General features: G+C 41.9%; 1 protein-coding gene across 2 annotated transcripts in view; it reads left to right on the top strand.

The window, feature by feature from the left end:
* Positions 1 to 2791: 2791 nt before the first annotated feature.
* The window catches only part of KLHL5 (kelch like family member 5), a 45403-nt gene continuing 40446 nt past the window's right edge, over positions 2792 to 7748 (top strand). The window contains exon 1 of one of the 2 annotated variants that reach the window (XM_072125674.1): positions 2792 to 2995. The gene's annotated coding sequence lies outside the window, so the exon portion shown is untranslated. The remainder of the gene's footprint in view (positions 2996 to 7748) is intronic. The other variant, XM_072125666.1, reaches the window with a different exon arrangement.

Raw genomic sequence — 7748 nt, 5'->3', positions numbered from 1 at the left:
CATGTACGTGTGCACATAGCCTAACAAAAGTCTTAAAGGGATTTTTAGGATCTATGTCCTAGGTCAGTGATGGCGAACCTTTTGGAGACAGAGTGCCCAAACTACAAGCTAAAACCACTTATTTAACGTGTTTTTTTAAGAAGTAACTTATTGCTTCCTGTTCTTCCACATCAAAACCTTCTCACTTTTCCCGCAGTTCCAAACAGCCAATAAAGTGTCACTTTAAAATAGCATTGAGAGCAGCATTTCTTAAGTTGCCTGGGACTGCAGAAAGGTTTGATGGATTTGGTCATATTTGGTGAACTCTGTCCTAGGCCAATGGTCTGAGTGCCACTTCTGGCACCCGTGCCATAGGTTCGCCACCACTGTCCTAGGTTAATAACATGGAATGGTCAAGGGTGCGACACCCCATCCTACAGATTAGCTGATGAAGGGAGTTGCTGCTTTGGCACAAATAACACTTTTATTCTTCATTATTATCTTCTTAGATCCAGTCAAGGGGACGGCAGAGTGCTTAGATTCAGTCACCAACCCCTCACAGCCGCTGTGGATTATAAAATCTGTCACTACAAGCTATTTTAAAACTCTAGAGAATGCTGGAGCACCTAAAATGTTGGTACGGGGCTTGTCCCTGGCCAGCTGCAGCAGGGCACCACACATGCTCCAGTATAAAATGTGCGGCAAGAGAGAGTTGGCTAATCCGATGCTCGTCAGTGAAGTGCTCATGCATGTTGGAGGATGACTGGCTAGCTGTCTCTTGTCACCACGTACATAATACTTGTGCATGCGCTAGAGTTATAGCTTGTAGTGACATGTGGAGGAACTGGTATTATAATCCACAGCGGCTGTGAGCAAGCAGTGGGGCCTGACTGGGTGCTCTCCCTCCTCCTTTACTGGATCTAATAAGATAATGATAGAGAATAAAAGTGGCGAAGCACCAACGCAGAGGACACATGAAGACACCATTACACCACAATTAGAGTCACCAATGGGGTAATGGTCAGGGCTTATTGTAGAGTTTTGTGGTGACAAGTTTCCTTTAATACTGACTAATTTAATAACTGACTTAAAGGGGCTGGCCACTCTTTTCCATTCCACGAATATGAATGTCTGATACAAAAACCCATAATGCTGTAAATTAATAAATACAACAAAACTCAGTGTCATTAATCACAAAACACAGCTAAAACTGTTTTCTTTTATGATTAATTTTACGAGCCTTCTAAAGTAGGTTATAGTTATCTCCAAGATGGCTGTCATCTACAACTACCACTCCCATGATCCTGCAGTTCTCAGTAACAGCCCCTCCTCCGATGGCGGCGCCCACCCTATGATGTCAGCAAGCGGCCAACATCATTGTGCGTGCGATGCAGTGCGCAGGGACCTGGAGCCGGATCATCACAAGAATGAAGAGGATCTGCTCAGCGGCATCGGAAAGGTGAGAACATTTGTTTGTTTTTTTTATAGACTCAAGTATAAGCTGAGTTTTTGTGCTGAAAAACTAGAGATATACTAGATATACTATAATATATTCTAGAGTATACAGGGTAGCTTATATTTTAATAACCCATTTAAATATGAATTATGCTTATTCCCGGGATTTACATTTAATTATAATCCCTGAATGTTCATCAAGTGATACAGCATTCCTGCTACTTACTTTAGTGCAGACTCTGGATCTTTGTTTACATGTCTGAGCATTGATGAATAGGAGGGGCTGAAGCAGGAGAGTTATTATCCTGCTCCCTCCACCCTTCCCTCTCCCTGTGTCTGTCAATGAGGCAGCATGTTGAAAACATGGAAAGACTGAAGTTCTTAAAGGAGGCAAAGACACAGGTACATATAAATGCAGAGACATATATAATGGAATAGATTTATTGAAAAGTGGACAACCCCTTTAATATTGTGAAACCATGTTGTTTTAAAAAAAAAAATCTGGTGACAACTATATCTGATATGTGCAGCCAAAAGAAAAGGTGATGTATGGTACAACTTTACTCTCAATAGCATATATACTGTACTATGCAACCATTGCCATGATTTTAATGTGTGTGTGCAGAGACATAAGGTGCGGATAATATTATCTGCGCCTTGATCCATCAGGGGATCAGACCAACAGAAAAAAGATATTTATTTTATAACTTATTCAAATATAAGACTTATTTATCTAAATACATCCCAAAATGAAGGCCTGACAGAGAACTGAGAAGTGGAATGGAATAAAGGAGTGCACGGTCTAACAAAGCCTTTATGTACAAAACTGCTATTTCTTTTACTACTTCTTTTTTTTTTTTTAAATGTTATAAACTCATCATCTCCAACCTGAAGACCCCTGATGACCCCAAAACTAACTCTATTCCTCTATGCCTCAGGAAGAAAACTAGAAGAAAAACCAGCATCAATAAAAAGTAACCTGAAAACAGTTTTTATATTATTGCAGAACATATTCCCCCCTCTAGAGGGTGAAGCGAATCCACTTCTGTTTATGGATGTAAAGCTCCACCCTGCATTGCATTGTGGGAGTTGTAGTTTTTATCTTTTCAGAAATCCTGTACAGAAATGTCTAAGAACTTGAATTTCCTATGCTTTCTGCTATTCCTAGCTGTGATGTGAAACCTCAGCCCTGCAGTAGGAAGTAAAGTGACTTATAGCTTGTATACAGGGTCATGTGTGAATGTGTATGTGACAGGGGATCATTATGATCTCCTAGAAGTGGTGTAACCTGCTCTGTGGGTATAGATACAATGTATACAGGGGGGTGGCTCTTATTATTGTATGTTGTTACATTGTATCCAGTGCTTCCTCCTCCAGTGACGTCACTGCCGCCCTCCCCTCTGCTGCCTGTGCTGGGAGATCCCTGCATGGAGTTCCCTAGGACTGGAGACAAACAGGCATGGAGCCTGGAGGAAGAAGCTCTCCTCACCCACTGCAGACCCTGAAGCCTCAGGACACCTCTCCCCCACAGCCACCCTCTGCTGGGCACAGCACTGGCCAGGTACCAGGGCACTGGAGGGTGGGGGGATGTGTTTATCATCTGTCCTCCCATGATGTCTGCACTTTCTGAGCTTTGCTGCCAGTTTATCTCTTCTCTCCTGTGTATACTGTGAGCATGCTGGCACTTGTGGTACTACACGCCTGGCACACTGATAGAACATGGGACTCGACTTGGAAGAAGTTCTTTTTGGGTGGGTAAAATGATACTTATTACTGGAGTTGTAAGTCTTTAGAGTATCAGCACAGGATGTTGTAGATCTTACTAGCTACAGCAAAGGAATGTACAAGTATGTGTCATATAAAAACCGAATATAAGTGAATTCTAACCACGTATGTTAGGTTTTTATATGACACATTCTTTTGCATTGGTATTAACTATTATTGGTAATAAAAGTTTTATCTTATGAATTAGCTGTAGCTAGTATGTATCTAGCCTTGTTGAGATTATATCCCATTCTGGAGATATTTGTTTGTTAATTTACAGTCTGATGACTTGTGGCTACTCTGTATCTCTGTCTATGCAGGTTCTTGTAGTCTCATTGTAGCTACAGATGACCCTTGTAAGATATGGTCCATCACTGATCTTATAGAGAGGGGATCTGTCATCACATTTACACCTACCAGCACTCTGCAGGGCTCTTATCAACATGATGACATCTATGTAGCTATAGCAGACAGACTGATGTTTATTGCAGAGGACAGTTCCATTCCTGGCAAGTGCTTGTATCTTACTTATTAATCCTACCCAGTGCATCCCCCTTTTGCTTTTATTGACATTCCCAACCTTTACCCATGACATTTGACCTCTCATTGCATTCTCACTCAAGTGCTGCTCATTCCTGACCTGGCACCTTTGGTGAAGCCCCTGGTGTTGGTGGTAGTTTCACTTAGCAGGGGAAGTACTTTGTGGCAAGTCAGGATCGAGCAATGGATAGGAGGTTTTTTTTAAGAAGAATACAAATGATGTTGGGACAGGCTGGAAGTGTCAATCAGGACAAAGACAGAGGTGATGGTTCCACTCCTCTCATGGCACTTGCCCCCTAACTTGTAAGTAATAAATACATTGTTGCATGCAAGGAAGGGACACAGAGATACATATCTGCCTCTGCTCATTTACTTATACAATAACGTTTTTGTTAATACCATGTTATTAGTTATTGTGCAAATGTGCATGATGACAATCGCTTTGACTTAGGCCCCTGGCATAGAAACAGGCTTAATCCATGGAAATGTATTTTAGCTATATTCTGAAATATAATTAGAAATAATTTATTCCAATGTACTGAATTACGAATCTTTGGCTATCCCTGATCACTCGATCTATGTGACAATATCCAACATTGTGGTGTAATTTCTCTATCTACATAAGTGAAGGTTAAAGCTACTACTGTACTACAGGCAGTTCCCTACTTAAGGACACCCGACTTACAGACGACCCATAGTTACAGACAGACCCCTCTGCCCAATGTAAGCTTTGGTGAAGCTCTCTGGATGCTTTACTATAGACCCAGGCTGCAATGATCAGCTGTAAGGAGTCTGTAATGAAGCTTTATTGATAATCCTTGGTCCAATTACAGCAAAAAATTTTGAAACTCCAATTGTCACTGGGGCAAAAAAAACATTTGTCTGGAGCTACAATTATAAAATATACAGTTTCGACTTACATACAAATTCAACTTAAGAACAAACCTATGGACCCTATCTTGTACGTAACCCGGGAACTGCCTGTATATACAATTAGAAGGGCCACTTACATTGTGATTGAAATTATCCCTCTTCCCTTATTACCTACACACTATATAATAGGGGGATTTATTTTACGCACCCAGTTTTCTTCCCTTTGCCTCTGATGAATATTATTTATGATGGGTGGTGTACATCAGGTGCGTATTCCAATCCTGTGCAGGGATAGCGCCCTCTATGATCTTTTTGTATTGTTGCAAGAAACTGAAAATATATAAGAATTAGTGGCTACAAGAATCTGCCGACAGGGGGCATGTTTATAGCTTGTATATTTGTGTATTTGTGTTGACAAAACAGTCGGAGACTATTTTAGGGGGCTGGGAGCACATTTAGGGATTGTTTGCAGAGGTGTGTATATCAATTTAAAGCGCTACGGAATTTGCTGGCGCTATATAAATAAAGATTATTATTATTTGTTATTATCACTACATCACTGCACCAACTGGTGTCACAGATATTCTTCACAGTTGCTTTCTGGATCCCACACACGAAAGGGGGCACAGTCCTGTTTAAGGTGTTTATTTTCAAAATTTTAACTTAACCCCTTACTGACCAAGCTCATTTACACCTTGATGACCAAAGCCTATTTTTTTTTTTTTTTCAAAACCAGCATGTGTCACTTTATCCTGTAATAACTTTAGAACTTTTTCTGTTTAAATCTTCTTTATTAAAGTCAGCATGAATATACAAATTATCTTACAATTTGCATATATGCAGATATGCTCTTATCCATACAGACTCTATTTTCCATTTTTATGTAACTTTAGAACTTTTTAACTAACCCAGGTGGCTTTGGGAATGTTTTTTTTTTTTGTGACATGTTGTACATCAAGTTAGTGGACTACAAACAAAATGAAGGTTTGAGTTGGAATTCACTAATATTTATCATTAAAACATTAATTTAGCCGTAAAATTTACCCACATTTACTGAATAAAAAAAGAAAACGCATCTAGGAATATATTGTGCAGTTTCTTCTGAAGAGTAAGTGGACACCCCACATGAGGATGTCAACCGCTGTCAGGGCCACGGACATGGGTGTGGAAGGGAAGGAGCTATTGAGCTTTGTAGGGCAGAATAGTTTTCATCTGCCACAATATGTTTGTAGATCCCCCAGGGCCACGTTCACACGTGGCATTTTGGTTGCATTTTGAAACAAAATCCAAAGGCACCACCAGCGATCGCACGTTGCGGTAAGATTGCATTTACTTTGCGTTTAGTTAACGTGTTGGAAACACAATGGGGGTCATTTACTAAGGGCCCGATTCGCGTTTTCCTGACGTGTTACCCGAATATTTCCGATTTGCGACGATTTTTCCCTGAATTGCCCCGGGATTTTGGTGCATGCGATCGGATTGTGGCGCATCGGGGCTGGCATTTACGTGACGGAAATGGGGGGGGGGGGCGTGGCCGAACGAAAACCCAACGGATTCGGAAAAACCGCCGCCATTAAAAAAAAAAAAAAAAGTGTCGCAGGACTCGCGCTTACCTTCACCAGGAATAGGCCGGTGAACTTCAGTGCATTTCGGCGGGCCTCGGCGGACTTCAGCGCAGCAGCGACACCTGGTGGATGTCGGAGGAACTACCTTAGTGAATCCCAGCCAGACCCGAATCCACCGCAGAGAAAGCGCCGCTGTATCGCGAATGGACCGGGTAGCTAAATCTGCCACATTGTTACCAAAATATGTGATCACGAGTGGAGCCTTTGAATTGCGATTCCAAATGTAACCAAAATGCCAGGTGTGAACGTGGCCTTAGGTACTACAATCCTTTATCCCAGAGAATTTGTAAACTTTTTATCATGTGGTATAGGGGGCATATAAACCCCTTGTCCCTGATGGGTTTCTATTTTACTTTTACTATCACTTTCAAAAATCCATACATTTTTTTTTCCATGTACAGAGCTGTATGAGGGCTTGTTTCCTGAATGACAAATTGTACTTCTTAGTGATGATATTTTATATTCCATCTTGTGTCCTGGCAAGTGGAAATATAATTCAAAATGCTGTGAAATTGTCACCTCTAATATATTCTTTGGTTCGGTACAATCACAGCGATACCAAATTTATATAGGTTTTATTAGGTGTTAATAGATTTAATAAATAAAAACCTTTTTGTTCGAAAAATAAATTTCTTCATTTTGCTATGTTGCGATTCAAATAAATTTTGTAACAAATTTTTTTATGTGTTATGAAACTGCAAAAAATTGGCGATTTGGACATTTGAGCGCATTTTTTCCTTACGAAGTTCACCGCCGGGAATAATCATTTTTATATTTTATAGATTGGGAATTTTGGGATGTGGTGATACCTAATATGTTGTTTAGGACCATTGGCTTCCATAAATTAGATCCCATCAGACCCGAGAGAAGTTCTGCCAAGGGCATCAGCCTAATTTGAATAATTAAAAAAATATTTTCTTCCAAATCTTTAAATTGTGGGCCCCGCTCATCTCCCCCCTCATATTGTGGGCCCCGCTCATCTTCCCCCCTCATATTGTGGGCACTGCTCATCTTCCCCCCTCATATTGTGGGCCACGCTCATCTCCCCCCCTCATATTGTGGGCCACGCTCATCTCCCCCCCTCATATTGTGGGCCACGCTCATCTCCCCCCTCATATTGTGGGCCACGCTCATCTCCCCCCTCATATTGTGGGCCACGCTCATCTCCCCCCTCATATTGTGGGCCACGCTCATCTCCTCCCCTCCTATAGTGGGCACTGCTCATCTCCCCCCTCATATTGTGGGCCACGCTCATCTCCCCCCTCATATTGTGGGCCACGCTCATCTCCCCCCTCATATTGTGGGCCACGCTCATCTCCCCCCTCATATTGTGGGCAACGCTCATCTCCCCCCCCATATTGTGGGCACTGCTCATCTCCCCCCCTCATATAGTGAGCACTGCTCATCTCCCCCCCTCATATTGTGGGCCACGCTCATCTCCCCCCCTCATATTGTGGGCCACGCTCATCTCCCCCCCTCATATTGTGGGCCACGCTCATCTCCCCCCCTCAT

This window comes from Engystomops pustulosus, chromosome 1 (genome assembly GCF_040894005.1).
Source record: "Engystomops pustulosus chromosome 1, aEngPut4.maternal, whole genome shotgun sequence".
In the NCBI taxonomy this organism is placed as follows: domain Eukaryota; kingdom Metazoa; phylum Chordata; class Amphibia; order Anura; family Leptodactylidae; genus Engystomops; species Engystomops pustulosus.
This window is presented reverse-complemented; position numbering and strand designations above follow the sequence as displayed.